The sequence below is a fragment of the Oncorhynchus clarkii genome, chromosome 3 (genome assembly GCF_045791955.1).
Source record: "Oncorhynchus clarkii lewisi isolate Uvic-CL-2024 chromosome 3, UVic_Ocla_1.0, whole genome shotgun sequence".
In the NCBI taxonomy this organism is placed as follows: domain Eukaryota; kingdom Metazoa; phylum Chordata; class Actinopteri; order Salmoniformes; family Salmonidae; genus Oncorhynchus; species Oncorhynchus clarkii.
Genome location: NC_092149.1, coordinates 68723917 through 68736408, shown reverse-complemented (window position 1 = coordinate 68736408; position 12492 = coordinate 68723917).

The window sequence follows — 12492 nt, the reverse complement described above, 5'->3', positions numbered from 1 at the left end:
TGTGCTTTATTTTAAGAAGTTATTTGGCCACTTTAGTTGTGACACAAACCTTACCAAAACATATAGGCCTATGGGTATGTGACTATAATTTGAAAAAGTCACAGAAAAAGGCAAGTGCTGTTTCTTGCCTTACTGCATACAAGCTGGGCATCATTCATTCATCATTCAAGTCATTCAAGTCATTGGCTAATATTGTCACCCATCAGAAGACTATTCTTGATTTAATCTTGTCTTTACATATTCTAAATAATATATGTGTGAAATTTGTTTTGATTTAGAATGGACCATTATCATGCACCTGCCTCGAAACAGGGTCAGGGGGAAGAAATACATGTCATCTATGCACTTAAATAGCAAATGAAGGACGTGTTTTCCGTGGTTCATTTTCATGCCAGTCAGGTAGGCTATACTTCTGCTGTAAAGAGAAGAAATGTGCTTAATATTAGGAAAGTTGAGAAATAAATATAGTGTAGCACCCCGTATTATTGGCATATTCAACAGCCTTTAACAAATACAGTGGGGCAAAAAAGTATTTAGTCAGCCACCAATTGTGCAAGTTCTCCCACTTAAAAAGATGAGAGAGGCCTGTAATTTTCATCATAGGTACACTTCAACTATGAAAGACAAAATGAGAAAAAAAATCCAGAAAATCCCATTGTAGGATTTTTAATGAATTTATTTGCAAATTATGGTGGAAAATAAATATTTGGTCAATAACAAAAGTTTATGTCAATACTTTGTTATATACCCTTTGTTGGCAATGACAGAGGTCAAATGTTTTCTGTAAGTCTTCAGAAGGTTTTCACACACTGTTTCTGGTATTTTGGCCCATTCCTCGATGCAGATCTCCTCTAGAGCAGTGATGTTTTGGGGCGGTTGCTGGGCAACATGGACTTTCAACTCCCTCCAAAGATTTTCTATGGGGTTGAGATTTGGAAACTGGCTAGGCCACTCCAGGACCTTGAAATGCTTCTTACGAAGCCACTCCTTCATTGCCCGGGCAATGTTTGGGATCATTGTCATGCTGAAAGACCCAGCCACGTTTCATCTTCAATGCCCTTGCTGATGGAAGGAGGTTTTCAATCAAAATCTCACGATACATGGCCCCATTCATTCTTTCCTTTACACGGATCAGTCTTCCTGGTCCCTTTGCAGAAAACAGCCCCAAAGCATGATGTTTCCACCCCCATGCTTCACAGTAGATATGGTGTTCTTTGGATGCAACTCAGCATTCTTTGTCCTCCAAACACGACGAGTTGAGTTTTTACCAAAAAGTTATATTTTGGTTTCATCTGACCATATGACATTCTCCCAATCTTCTTCTGGATCATCCAAATGTTCTCTAGCAAACTTCAGGCGGGCCTGGACATGTACTGGCTTAAGCAGGGGGACACGTCTGGCACTGCAGGATTCGAGTCCCTGGCGGCGTAGTGTGTTACTGATGGTAGGCTTTGTTACTTTGGTCCCAGCTCTCTGCAGGTCATTCACTAGGTCCCCCCGTGTGGTTCTGGGATCATTTTGACCCCACGGGGTGAGATCTTGTGTGGAGCCCCAGATCGAGGGAGATTATCAGGGGTCTTCCATTTCCTAATAATTGCTCCCACAGTTGATTTCTTCAAACCAAGCTGCTTATCTATTGTAGATTCAGTCTTCCCAGCCTGGTGCAGGTCTACAATTTTGTTTCTGGTGTCCTTTGACAGCTCTTTGGTTTTGGCCATAGTGGAGTTTGGAGTGTGACTGTTTGAGGTTGTGGACAGGTGTCTTTTATACTGATAACAAGTTCAAACAGGTGCCATTAATACATTTAACGAGTGGAGGACAGAGGAGCCTCTTAAAGAAGAAGTTACAGGTCTGTGAGAGTCAGAAATCTTGCTTGTTTGTAGGTGACCAAATACTAATTTTCCACCATAATTTGCAAATAAATTCATTAAAAATCCTACAATGGGATTTTCTGGATTTTTTGTGTGTACCTATGATGAAAATTACAGGCCTCTCTCATCTTTTTAAGTGGGAGAACTTGCACAATTGGTGGCTGACTAAATACTTTTTTTGCCCCACTGTATGTTACCTTCAACAGTGTTCTCGTTATCAAGCCATCAATGTTTTGTGATTATTGGTGTCGTAAAAATGGTTAGCTAACGGGTTAGAAATTAGCATGTTTGACATTTAAGTGGAAATACTACTACTATCAGCTGTTTGATAAGCGGATTAGCAAAAAAAATATGTCCCGTATTATCGACACATTGGCCACCTTACTATTTTGTTCAAAAAAGAGACACCGACCTTGTATCCGAAGTGTTTACTAGATACAGTGCCTTGCAAAAGTATTCATCCCTCTTGGCATCTTTCCTATTTTGTTGCATTACAACCTGTAATTTAAATAGATTTTTATTTGGATTTCATGTAATGGACATACAAAAAAATTGTCCAAATTGGTGAAGTGAAATGTTAAAAATAACTTGTTTAAAAAAAGTATATATATAAAAAAAAAATGGAAAAGTGGTGCGTGCATATGTATTCACCCTCTTTGCTATGAAGCCCCTAAATAAGATCTGGTGCAACCAATTACATTCAGAAGTCACATAATTATAGTTAAATAAAGTCCACCTGTGTGCAATCTAAGTGTCACATGATCTGTCACATGATCTCAGTTTATATACACACCTGTTCTGAAAGGCCCCTGAGTCTGCAACAACACTAAGCAAGGGGCACCACCAAACAAGCGGCACCATGAAGACCAAGGAGCTCTCCAAACAGGTCAGGGACAAAGTTGTGGAGAAGTACGGATCAGGGTTGGGTTATAAAAAAATATCAGAAACTTTGAACATCCCACGGAGCACCATTAAATCCATTATTAAAAAATTTAAAGAATATGGCACCACAACAAAACCTGCCAAGAGAGGGCCGCCCACCAAGATTCACAGACCAGGCAATGAGGGCATTAATCAGAGAGGCTACAAAGAGACCAAAGATAACCCTGAAGGAGATGCAAAGCTCCACAGCAGAGATTGGAGTATCTGTCCATAGGACCACTTTAAGCCGTACACTCCACAGAGCTGGGCTTTATGGAAGAGTGGCCAGAAAAAAAGCCATTGTTTAAAGAAAAAAATATGCAAACACGTTTGGTGTTCGCCAAAAGGCATGTGGGAGACTCCCCAAAAATATGGAAGAAGGTGCTCTGGTCAGATAAGACTAAAATTGAACTTTTTGGCCAAAAAGGAAAACACTATGTCTGGCGCAAACCCAACACCTCTCATCACCCTGAGAACACCATCCCCACAGTGAAGCATGGTGGTGTGGGGATGTTTTTCATCAGCAGGGACTGGGAAACTGGTCAGAATTGAAGGAATGATGGATGGTGCTAAATACAGGGATATTCTTGAGGGAAACCTGTTTCAGTCTTCCAGAGATTTGAGACTGGGACGGAGGTTCACCTTCCAGCAGGACAATGACCCTAAGCATACTGCTAACACTCGAGTGATTTAAGGGGAAACATTTAAAGGTCTTGGAATGGCCTAGTCAAAGCCCAGAACTCAATCTAATTGAGAATCTGTGGTATGACTTAAAGGTTGCTGTACACCAGCGGAACCCATTCAACTGGAGCAGCTTTGCCTTAAGGAATGGGCAAAACTAGGCAAGTTAACTAGGCAAGTCAGTTAAGAACAAATTCTTATTTTCAATGACAGCCTAAGAACAGTGGGTTAACTTCCTTGTTCAGGGGTAGAACAACAGGTTTTTACCTTGTCAGCTCGGGGATTCAATCTTGCAACCTTTCGGTTACGAGTCAAGCGCTCTAACCTGCCGCCCCAAGACACATATCCCAAGAGATTATAGAGACATACCCCAAGAGACTTGTGGCTATAATTGCTGCAAAAGGTGGCTCTACAAAGTATTGATTTAGGGGAGGAGTGAATAGCTATGCACACTCAAGTTTTCTGTTTTTTTTTGTCTTATTTCTTGTTTGTTTCACAATAAAAAATATTTTGCATTTTCAAAGTGGTAGGTGTGTTGTGTAAATCAAATGATACAAAGTCCCCAAAAATACATAAAGAAATATATATTTAAAATACCTAGTACAACATATACATTTTCTGGTAGGAGGACTGTCCAACAAAAATAAGCCATTGGTTCCCATTAGGAGCGAGGAAACACATACACACAGGGGGCTGAGTGGACAAAAGGCCCAGATAGAGGGCCTGGGACCGGCACAGACACTCCACCCCACATCACTGGGCATGGCCCACTCCTCTACTGGCCCTAAGCCCCTGTTGTTTCAGTAATTCCTGCTCTGTTCACCTGTCACCAGCATGCTGCACTGAACTACATTTACATCAGCCTCCTTAATGTCAAGAGCTGTGAAACACAGTATGGCCTATTGGTTTGCTTTTGAGTTAGGTTTTTATTATGTTATACACCGTCCAATGAAATGCTGAGTCTTCACAGTGTTTGGAAAACGTATAACAAGTTGTTACAATTCGAATATCCGTGACTGATTTCTATGAATTTATGTGCCAGATCACGCCCATGTGAATGCATATTGATCAATAGCGGCCATGTTGTTTTAGTTACAAGTCTGGAAAATATTGGGTTGGGAGAACTTTGTCCATAGATGCCACATATCACATTTCGTGGCAGATGGGTCATTCAGTGCCAGAAGAGTAGCGTTTTAAGTGTTTTTCACAAAATTCAAAATGGCAAAAAATCCATCATGAGGGGCATGACCTTTCAAAGCTTGCATTTTCAATTGCTTTGTTATAGCGCCACCATCTGGCCAATTGTCATGGCATTGCATGAGAGGGTGTGGCCCTTGGCCCTTCACCGTTATGCAAGTTGCACCTTACTAAGCCTTTCCATTTCATGGGAATTTGCATGTGAATGTGCCATTACGGAAGAAGAGGAACAATAATCAACGGCAACAAATACAGCTTTGCTGTTGAACCCCTAATAATAAAATATAAGAATACGAACATAAAGTAAATGGCTCAGTAGAATAGAGTAAATATTTTGGCATAAATACACTGAACGAAAATATAAACACAACATGTAACGTTGTAACGGAGAAGCAGGATGCAGGTGCAGTCGGTGAGTTTAATAGGAACGAACATGGAGTGAATACAAAAACAGGAGAAGCGTCAGGCTTCCAGAGTGGCACATCGGCAGTGCTTGATGTGTCACTACAAACCGGGTTCGATCCCAGGCTGTGTCGCAGCCGGGCATGCCCAGGAGACCCATGAGGCGGCACACAATAGGCCCAGCGTCATCTGGGTTAGGGGAGGATTTGGCCGGGTGGGATGTCCTTATCCCATGTTTTTTTGTTTTTTTTTACCCCTTTTTCTCCCCAATTTCGTGGTATCCAATTGTTTTTTAGTAGCTACTATCTTGTCTCATCGCTACAACTCCCGTACGGGCTCGGGAGAGACGAAAGTTGAAAGTCATGCGTCCTCCGATACACAACCCAACCAAGCCACACTGCTTTTTAACACAGCGCGCATCCAACCCGGAAGCCAGACGCACCAATGTGTCAGAGGAAACACCATGCACCTGGCAACCTTGGTTAGAGTGCACTGCGCCCGGCCCGCCACAGGAGTCGCTGGTGCGCGATGAGACAAGGATTTCCCTACCGGCCAAACCTTACCTAACCCGGACGACGCTAGGCCAATTATGCTTCGCCCCACGGACCTCCCAGTCGTGGCCGGTTACGACAGAGCCTGGGCGCGAACCCAGAGTCTCTGGTGGCACAGAAAAAAATTACAGTTGACAGGAATATGTTAGTTAATGTAGAGAGAAACGATTAAGCATATTTTTTTATCATAAAGTTAATTTACAAAAATTGCGATTTAGCAAGCTAGCTGACTAGCTAACATTAGCCAGCTAGCTGGCTAGCTTTGTGGGTGTTGTGACATGAGTATGAAATTTTAATTATGGATGTTTCATGTTTTAGGGACTCCTGAAACAACCAGCAAACCAGGCTGTTGTCTTGTAAAACAGTGGATGTAAAGAATCTAGCTAGCTAAAGCATTTACTGTAAATAGAATTTACAATTTTGTAAGCTTGCCTTGCTGATATTTGCCATGCAATGCAGATAGATTAAATATCAGAGCTAGCTATGTTCTTTCTTATGGTGCAGTGGAGGATAAAAATACCTGTATGCCTATGGATGTGTAGCTAGCTATCTAGCCGATCTGTGTATAGACCCAAGCGTTTGGTATACATATTAGTTCAGAACTTGGCTATGAACCTCCGCTATCATAGCCTTTGTATCAACTTCAGAGCAGTCTGAATGACATTAGTGATGTCTATGGATTGAGTAGAATACAATATAACTTTGTGCCAAGAATGCAAGACGTACTGTATATACATGTAGTTATTACCATGCATGAGATCCCCACATTGTAGTCCGTACATTTAATATATTCACTGATCATGTACTCTACATTGGCAAATAAAGGTGCAGTTCAGGTATGGATGTCTTTGAGATAATTTTTCAGCCATATCCAATACCAAGAGTATCAATTTCCAGTCTTTGAATGATGCTGTGTCTGCATGTATGTATTACAACTATACACTTCAACAGTGTTTACCAATCTTGGTCCTGGGACATCAATGGTTACACATTGTAACAAATATACTTGAAACAAGATTTAACTAGTTAAAGGCTGATTTGTAATTCATATAAACAGTACACTACACTTCCTATGCATCATGTAAATACTCTAAAACCGGTTCATCTCAATATCTAATGCCCTTCATCTGCATTGATCTGATAATCACAGGATAGCTTCAATGCACATCTGTTGTGCATTATAAAGACAGAGGAAGAAAGAGGTGGCAGCGAGAAAGGTGTAAAAGACAGAAAGGCTAAGAGGTAAGAACATAGGAGCAGGGAAGGGAGCATATGATTAATGAATCAGTGCTACCCGAATATTCTCTCAGTTCATCACAACTACATAATAGTGTCTCTGGTCGGCCCGAAGGTTATCTTAAAAGTGGGTGAGGTGGTGAGGATGGGACTGGGGGTTGGCATCCTCTCACATTAAAACATACAGTATCTGCAGACGAGAGAGAGAGAGAGAGAGAGCATGTTTAAGCCTTGTTTTTATTTTTTATTCTAACATTGTTAGTCATCATAATAATCAGGAGGAGAAATTCAAAACTGACCTTGGATCATTAACTCTGTGACTATTGCATCTATATCTGTATTTCAATTTAAAGACTTTCTTTAATAATACTTCCTGTTAATCTGACCAAGTGACCTCTCTCCTCTGATCATGCTGTGCACTTCATGTAGCCAGTTCAGATGTGGGAGGGGTTCACCGACACAGCTGATTTAACCTAGAGGATTTAGGGAGAAGAGGAGAGAGGGATGAAGTGAAGGAGAGAGACTGTTATTGAGAAAATAAGGTCGTTAAAGTGACAGTGTTCAACAGAAATCTGTGTGTGTGGCCTCACCTGGTGTCCACACCACACTAAGTGGCTGCAGAGTACTTTATGCCGAAAAACATGAACGGACACATGAGGACAAACAATATAGCGTAGTTATAGAAATAATGAAGTGTTATACTATTCTCCATGGTTGGTCCTCTTGCCTATTCTTTGAAGGTAGAAGGAGCCAGTTATACACCCAAGCCTATTAAATTCCTTTATGTTTTATTTAACCAATTCAATGAAACACTCTGCCCACTCCTAAGAATTTGTAAGATCCTTATTTGCATAAAATGGACAGAGACCAGTCTCAAAATCAATCTGTAGCGTTTATTCTCGAGAGTACTGAACACGATACAATTTACCAGAGGTTATAAACTGAAAATGACGTCATTAGTTTTCGAACTGTCCCGTCTCTTCTCCACTCTGGTACAATGGCAGTATAGTTCTCAAGCCTTCCCGCATCGTCACCCACCAATTTAGATAATTTATGACCGAGCCAAGGTCTTCCTGTGTAGATAAGCATTCTAGCCAGTCTGACGATAAATTCATTTATTTCTACCAAGGAACAGACAGTCATTGTTCTAATTCTTTATTATAATTACACACATTATATTCAGTACTGGGATTAAAAGAAAATTCATACATCTATACAGTAACATAATAGTATTCTGATTAGTCAGTCCTGATTGAAATGTATACATAATTAGTCATTATTGATAAAAAAAATCCCTTAACAGCCTGCTTAGGTGCACAATCCATAAATCAGATTGATATATGAGTGTGTAGATGTGGGTTATAGGGTGTCCAATTGTTATTTTTTAAATGTTTATATGGTTGATGTAAAATAGCCTGTTTTGTTTTTGTACAGACATCACACCCTTACCTAAACAGCACCCTCACCTGAGAGGTAGAAATCAAAGGGAGATAAACTGGAAATGTATAACTGCAGTTGACATAGCTAAGTAAATGGAAGTGTACTCTTACAGCAATACGAATGGCTCTTAAAATAGCCTTTGGTTGTGCACAGTGTAGTCTATGGTGTTGCCAGGGAACAGCACCCTCTCCAAAGAAGTAGGAGGTGAAGATCTCCCGCACACGGATTGCCTCTCTTGCTGCATTGTTGGACCCCATCCTTGAAACATCCTGCAGAGAAGCAAACTTCTCATCTGGCACATGGCGGCGAGCTGCAGAACCCCTCCTGGTCCTCCTGTGTATCCTCATGAAGTTATGCAGGACACCAGTAGCCTTCACACACATGAATTCCTCCAGGAGGCAGTCCCAGATGGCCCTGGTCACTCAACCTTGCAGTGCCCTACATGTTAACTGTAGGCAATCATTTTGAAGGAATTTCCAGTTACAAGGTAACTGTAGGAATATGGAAGACAATGTAATTGTTAGACGTTTACATCACCAGGTCATTGTGGAATACTAAAGTATAATATCTCTGATAACAAATCATGGTAACATTGGATTGATAGATGCATGGGCACACATATGTGCATGTGTAGCATGTGACAATAACAGGATCATATCAAGGATAGCATCACAAATGAATATATAAATACCACTTGAAGCTTGATGATGAGTTGGTCATTTGAATCAGCCGTGCAGTGCTAAGACAAAATGTGCACCCCTTTGAGTTCCCCGGACCAGGACTGAGAACCACTGCTCTTCATTGGGACCTCTTCATATGTAGACAGGCTTTCATAGCCCTCTTTATCTGAGGACAGAAAACCTCACAAGACTTCATTCTACTCAAATTACACTGCAATGAATATTATGTTACAATTATCTACATCATCACTTCTAGGGACAGGAACTACACAAAAGTACCAGCCCTGTCCAGAATAGCCTACTCTCACTTTGACAGATGGGGCTGCTTTCCTTTCACCCTCCTCCATGGTTGTTAGCTAGCTACCTACAAATGCATTTGGAGTTTGTTTTTTACAGTGATTAAAAAATCAAGATTGCTAGCTAATATGAATTTAGGTAGCTGGTGAAATTTAATTCACTTAGCTAGCTATCTATACAGACTTAGGTTGGAGTCATTAAAACTAGTTTTTCAAACACTCCACACATTGCTTGTTAAAAAACTATAGTTTTGGCAAGTCAGTTAGGACATATACTTTGTGCATGACAAAAGTAATTTTTCCAACAATTGCTTACAGACAGATTATTTCACTTATAATTCACTGTATCACAATTCCAGTGGGTCAGAAGTTTACATACACTAAGTTGACTGTGCCTTTAAACAACTTGGAAAATTCCAGAAAATGATGCCATGGCTTTAGAAGCTTCTGATAGGCTAATTGACATCATTTAAGTCAATTGGAGGTGTCCCTGCGGATGTTTTTCAAGGCCTACCTTCAAACTCAGTGCCTCTTTGCTTGACATCATTGGAAAATCAAAAGAAATCAGCCAAGACCTTAGAAAACAAATGGTGGACCGCCACAAGTCTGGTTCATCCTTGGGAGCAATTTCCAAATGCCTGAAGGTACCACGTTCATATGCACAAACAATAGTACGCAAGTATAAACACCATGAGATCACGCAGCCATCATACCGCTCAGGAAGGAGATGCGTTCTATTCCTAGAGAGGAACGTACTTTGGTGCGAAAAGGGCCAATCAATCCCAGAACAACAGCAAAGGACCTTGTGAAGATGCTGGAGGAAACAGGTACAAAAGTATCTATATCCAATAAGTTACAGGTCTGTGAGAGCCAGAAATCTTGCTTGTTTGTAGGTGACCAAATACTTATTTTCCACCATAATTTGCAAATAAATTCATTAAAAATCCTACAATGTGATTTTCAGGATTTTTTTTCCTAATTTTGTCTGTCATAGTTGAAGTGTACCTATGATGAACATTACAGGCCTCTCATCGTTTTAAGTGGGAGAACTTGCACAATTGGTGGCTGACTAAATACTTTTTGCCCCACTGTATATGTTTACATCACATACACTATCAATCATTTTACACCACTTATATATTTTGAACAAAAATATAAATGCAACATGCAACAATTTCAAAGATTTTGCTAAGTTAAGGTTCATATAAGGAAATCAGTCAATTTAAATAAATACATTTTGGACCTAATATATGGATTTCACATGACTGGACAAGGGCGCAGCCATGGGTGGGCCTGGTAGAGCATAGGCTCACCCCATTTGTGAGCCAGGCCGACCCACTGGGGAGCCAGGCACAGAAGCCCCCCCCCCCCACCCGATGATCCCGCAGGTGAAAAAGACGGATGTGGAGGTCCTGGGCAAGTCGTGGTTACACACGGTCTGTGGTTGTGAGGCAGGTAGGACGTACTGCCAAATTCTCTAAAATGACATTGGAGGTGGCTTATGGTAGAGAAATTAACATTAAATTCTCTGCCAACACCTCTTGTGGACATTCCTGCAGTCAGCATTGCATTTGCATGCTCCCTCGAAACTTTAGAAATCTGTGGCATTGTGTTGTGTGACAAACTGCACATTTTAGAGTGGCCTTTTATTGTCCCCAGCACAAGTTGCATCTGTGTAATGATCGTGCTGTTTAATCAGCTTCTTGATATGCCACACCTGTCAGGTGGATGGATTATCTTGACAAAGGCCAAAACGCTCACTTACAGGGATGTAAACAAATTTCTGCACACAATTTGAGAGAAATAGTATTTTTGTACATATGGAACATTTCTTGGATCTTTTATTTCAGGTCATGAAACATGGGACCAACACTTTACATGTTGCGTTTATATTTTTGTTCAGTGTAGATAATGACTGTTAGTACTTGGTGGCCAATAGCAACACCCCAAAATAAAAGGCTTTAGATATGCCAGGTGCACCTGCAACCACAACAATTCAATAACACTTGACATAAGATCTTCCCTAAGCATTACAGGGATAAGGCTCTGAATATATACAGCAACATCTCCTGCGTAAGCATTCCTATCTCTTCTATAGATGTTATGTCTTTGTATTGCTACTGCTGTATCATCAAATAAATTATCTAGCGAGTCTCAGAAATTTATAATATATGAATGTTATCTGATGTTAGCAAGTTATTCAATTCATGAACCTTATTTCTAAGACTACATATATTGTCATAGCGGATGTAAGCAATGTCCCCACGCGCTCTGGCAGGTAAGTTCTTTCCTCTTCTGGCGCACAGCTTCTGAGTCGCCCTCGTTGAGGAAGATATACATTCCTCTCAAGTTCTTGACTCTTTCCAGAACAGCTACCTTGTCCTTGAACCTCAGGAACTTGACCACTATCGGCCTGGGATTGTTACCTGGGCCGGTGGTGGGTTTAACAGTCATGTTGGCGTGCTCCACCTCAATCTGCTGTCCCTCTTCAGTTTCTCCGAGATCAGGTTTCAAGTGGAGATTTTGCAATTCCGTCCACAACCATGTTGTTCTGCCTTCAAATTGTATTGGCCACATACACATGGTCAGCAGATGTTATTGAGAGTGTAGCGAAATGATTTTTCTTCTAGTTCCGACAGTGCAGTAATATCTAACAAGTAACCTAACAATTCCACAACAACTACCTAATACACACAAACCTAAGTAAAGGGATGAAATAAGAATATATACATATACAAAATTTCAGTCTCTCGATGTGCAAAACTGATAGAGACATACCCCAAGCGACTTACAGCTGTAATTGCAGCAAAAGGTGGCGCTACAAAGTATTAACTTAAGGGGGCTGAATAATTTTGCACGCCCAATTTTTCAGTTTTTGATTTGTTAAAAATGTTTGAAATATCCAATAAATGTCGTTCCACCTCATGATTGTGTGTGTCCCACTTGTTGTTAATTCTTCACAAAAAAATACAGTTTTATATCTTTATGTTTGAAGCCTGAAATGTGGCAAAAGGTCGCAAAGTTCAAGGGGGCCGAATACTTTCGCAAGGCACTGTACATATGCTCCCTCTACTGTTTCCTGAAGTCCACTATCATCTCCTTTGGTGAGATTTTATTTTACTGATGTAACAGTACAAGTTTAGACCGTCCCCTCGCCCATACCCGGGCGCGAACCAGGGACCTTCTGCACACATCAACAACAGTCACCCACGAAGCA